This window comes from Salvelinus namaycush, chromosome 7 (genome assembly GCF_016432855.1).
Source record: "Salvelinus namaycush isolate Seneca chromosome 7, SaNama_1.0, whole genome shotgun sequence".
NCBI classification, from domain to species: Eukaryota; Metazoa; Chordata; class Actinopteri; order Salmoniformes; family Salmonidae; genus Salvelinus; species Salvelinus namaycush.
Genome location: NC_052313.1, coordinates 20,783,550 through 20,788,403, shown reverse-complemented (window position 1 = coordinate 20,788,403; position 4,854 = coordinate 20,783,550).

The window sequence follows — 4,854 nt, the reverse complement described above, 5'->3', positions numbered from 1 at the left end:
CCATGCGGCGGCGCACAATTGACCTAGCGTCGTCCAGGTTAGGGAGGGTTTGGCCGGCAGGGATATCCTTGTCTCATCGCGCACTAGCGACTCCTGTGGCGGGCCGGGCGCAGTGCACGCTGACCAGGTCGCTAGGTGTACGGTGTTTCCTCCGACACATTGGTGCGGCTGGCTTCCGGGTTGGATGCACGCTGTGTTAAGAAGCAGTGCGGCTTGGTTGGGTTGTGTTTCGGAGGACGCATGGCTCTCGACCTTCGCCTCTCCAGAGCCCGTGCGGGAGTTGTAGCGATGAGACAAGACAGTAACTACTAACAATTGGATACCACGAAATTGGGGAGAAAAAGGGGGTAAAAAAAGCATGCGCGGAGCAACTGTGTCTTCACTGACATTTTCAACCTCTTCCTGACTGAGTCTGTGATACCTATATCTTTCAAGCAGATCACCATAGTCCCTGTGCCCAAGGAAGCGAAGGTAACCTGCCTAAATGATTACCACACCGTAGCACTCACGTCGGTAGCCATGAAGTGCTTTGAAAGGCTGGTCATGGCTCACGTCTACAGCATCCTCCCGGATACCTTAGACCCACTCCAATTTGCATACCGCCCCAACAGATCCACAGATGACGCAATCTCAATAGCACTCCACACTGCCCTTTCCCACCTGGACAAAAGGAACACCTTTGTGTGAGAACGCTGTTCATTGACTACAGTTCAGTGTTCAACACCATAGTGCCCACGAAGCTCATCACTAAGCTAAGGACCCTGGGACTAAACACCTCCCTCTGCAACTGGATTCTGGACTTCCTGACGGGCCACCCCAGGTGGTAAGTGTAGGCAACAACACATCTGCCATGCTGATCCTCAACACTGGGGCCCCTCAGGGGTGTGTACCTAGTCCCCTCCTGTGCTCCCTGTTCACCCACGACTGTGTGGCCAAACACGGCTCCAACACCATCATTAAGTTTGCTGACGACACAACAGTGATCACCGCCAACGATGAGACAGCCTATAGGGAGGAGGTCAGGGAACTGTCAGTGTGGCGCCAGGACAACAACCTCTCCCTCAATGTGAGAAAGACCAAGGAGCTGATCGTGGACTACAGGAAAAGGCGGGCCGAACAGGCCCCCAATAACATCAACGGGGCTGTAATGGAGCGGGTCGAGAGTTTCAAGTTCCTTGGTGTCCACATTACCAACGATCTAGAATTGTCCAAACACACCAAGACAGTCGTGAAGAGGGCACAACAAAACCTTTTCCCCCTCAGGAGACTGAAAAGATTTGGCATGGGTGCCCAGATCCTCAAAAAGTTATTCAGCTGCACCATCGAGAGCATCCTGACCGGTTGCATCACCGCTGGGTATGGCAACTGCTCGGCATCTGACCGTAAGGCGCTACAGAAAGTAATGCGTACGGCCCAGTACATCACTGGGGCCAAGCTTCCTGCAATCCAGGACCTTTTATGGGCTTTCCTCCGGTGTCAGAGGAAAGCCCATGAAATTGTCAGAGACTCCAGTCACCCAAGTCATAGACTCTTTTCTCTGCTACCGCACAGCAAGCTGTACTGGAGTGCCAAGTCTAGGAACAAAAGGCTCCTTAACAGCTTCTACCCCCAAGCCATAAGACTGCTGAACAATTAATCAAATGGTCAACGGACTATTAAATTGACCCCCCCCCCCCATTTGTTTTGTACACTGCTGCTACTCACTGTTTATTATCTATGCATAGTCACTTCACCCCTAACTACATGTACAAATTAACTCTAACCTGTACCCCCGCACACTGACTCAGTACTGGTATCCCCTGTATATAGCCTCGTTATTGTTATGTTATTGTGTTGCTTTTTAGAATTTTTTACCTTTGTTTATTTGGTAAATATTTTCTTAACCCTTCTTGAACTGCACTGTTGGGTAAGCATTTCACGGTAAGGTTGTATTCGGCACATGTCACAAATAAAGTCTAATTTGATTTGAAATATTAGATGAAATCCTTTTTTTTGAAAGCCATTTTAGCTGTTGTGCTAATTGTTCACTCCGAATCTAGCGTAGAATCATGGGATTTGTTATATGCAGACGTTGCCTCCCATCGGGCATGCCTGCTCCCTCCACAGCTAAAGCCAGTTTCAGAAACTTGCTAGCAAACGTTTGCGCTTTGAAACTAAATAAATACTGCACTCTGAACCACAACACTTAGTTGCTAGATTCATGACACTGTCTTAGACAAAGAAAGGAAAGTCACCTTCAAAATGTGATGTAGTTTTATTGGAATTTGAAGTGGTTTAGATAACTTACTCAACCTTTAAAGAACAAAAGATACAGAGGAATTGTGAATATATGCCTTTGGCCAATAATTATTTGTCAGAAGTAAATACGTTGGGTATCATCAACTTTGTCTTGTAATAACCAAGTATGTAGCTGCACATTTTTTGCTGAAAAACAAAGTAATTTTAACATTGAGTGTACAACACATTAGGAACTCTTTGCATGACATAGACTGACCAAGTGAATCCAAGTGAAAAGTATGATCCCTTATTGATGTCACCTGTTAAATCCACGTCAATCAGTGTAGTTAAAGGGGAGGAGGCAGGTTAAAGAAGGATTTTTAACACTTGAGACAATTGAGACATGGATTGTGTATGTGTGCCATTCAGAAGGTGTGGGAAAGACAAAAGATTTAAGTGCCTTTGAACGGAGTATGGTAGTAGATGCCAGGCACACTGGTTTGAGTGTGTCAAGAACTGCAACGCTGCTGGGTTTTTCAAGCTCAACAATTTCCTGTGTGTCAAGAATGGTCCACCACCAAAAGGACATCCAGCCAACTTGACACACCTGTGGGAAGCATTGGAGTAAACATGTTCAAAAGCTACTCTCTGTTTAAAAAAAAAAGCGGGTGTAACTCAATAGTAGGAACTGGTTTTCCTAATGTTTTGTACACTCAATGTAGTATGTAGACACATACTACTAACTCTAAAGTCTTTAAATTGTATGATGTATGTAGTTGCTATTTTCCAATGTATATTTGTAATTTGGAGCATAATTTGATATGTTCAGCACTGTTGAGATATTGTTGAATTATATAGCATATTGATCCTTTGAATCAGCAGTGTCAAACTCAATTCCTGGAGGGTGGTGTCTGCTGGTTTTTGTTATTTCAATTCCATTTGTGTCCAATTAAGACATTAAGACACAACCAGGTGAGGGGTTGACAATTAAGACACAACCAGGTGAGGGGAATTTCTAACAAATGAATTACTTTAATTGGTCAATCAAATACAGGGGAAGAGTGAAACCCAGCGGACACACCACCCTCCAGGAACTGAGTTTGACACCCCTGCTTTGAATTAAGAAACTTATTTTCAAATCTACCATTTGTATAAAACATGAAGTTGAAACTAGGCAGATACTGTATATATATTCTCAAATATTTAAGACAATGTTAGAATGATATGATGCCTGTTTGTTAAACTTAGCTAGTCTATCATTTGCCGTAAAATGTTGGCCAATTTTCAATACTGTATGCCTTGCGTAGGTTACATCCTTATTACCATTGTTACTATTTCAGGGGCTGCCCCTGTGATAATGACTTCCCTGTGAAGATTCCAGTTTAATATGGCAATAATATCGCTTGTTTTCAACTTCACAAGCCCCATCTAATAAAATAAACTTTTATTGGTCACATACACCTATTTTACAGTCTGATGGCCTTGATATAGAAGCTGTTTTTCAGTCTCTCGGTCCCAGCTTTAATGCCCCTGCACTGACCTCGCCTTATGGATGATGGATGATGGCCCTGGCACCATTCCGCCAGGGCCCTCACCTCCTCCCTGTAGGCTGTCTCGTCATTATTGGTAATCAGGCCTACTACTGTTGAGTGGTCGGCAAACTTGATTATTGAGTTGGAGGCATGCGTGACCACACAATCATGGGTGAACAGGGAGTACAGGAGGGGGCTGAGCACGCACCCTTGTGGGGCCCCTGTGTTAAGGATCAGCGAAGTTGAGGTGTTGTTTCCTACCTTCACCAGGAGGGTACTATGGTGTTGGATGGAAATGGGCTTCCATGCCTCTTTCTTGCCTGCTTGCTTCTTAGCTCCATACCTGTTGATGTTAGACACCAGCGAACCAATAACTGACAAGGAGAAAAACATCTGGAAAAGATGAAGGGGGCTGTACTTTCCAGTCATGTCCAGCTGAGGTCCTGGCTTTCTTTTAGGTTGAAATGTTGGTGGAAGTGGCTCCACATCATCCTCTAGCACAGTGTGGCAATAGTCCTCTCCCTCTGTGGTAGTTGCCGCTGGTGGACTGGCCCTCTTCTGCTTCTGGGCTGGCCTCTTCACACCTCTAGATGGCCGGGCGGGGGTGGGTGTGGAGCCAGAGACAGCAGCAGAGGTCAGACTGGATAAACCAGTTCCTACATTTGAATGAGTGGGGGATGGACAACTTGAATGTGGTCTCTTTGGTGTTGGCTCCCAGAGGTCATCTGAGTCAGAGTCTCTACCACTATTGAGGATTTAAAAAATTCAGTTAGAACTCAGGTTTACTATGACTTATTTTATTTCACCTTTATTTTAGCAGGGGTTGAGCCATGCATCAATACATCAAATACACAACACATATCTATAAACATATATATTATATAGAGTATGGGGAACACAATGACTATAATGAAATATGTGGACCTTAATTGGTCAATCAAATACAGGGGAAGAGTGAAACCCAGCGGACACACCACCCTCCAGGAATTGAGTTTAACACCCCTGCTTTGAATTAAGAAACTTATTTTCAAATATAAACTGGGTGGTTCGAGCCCTGAATGCTGATTGTCTGTTTATACTGCTCTAATTACGTTAGTAACCAGTT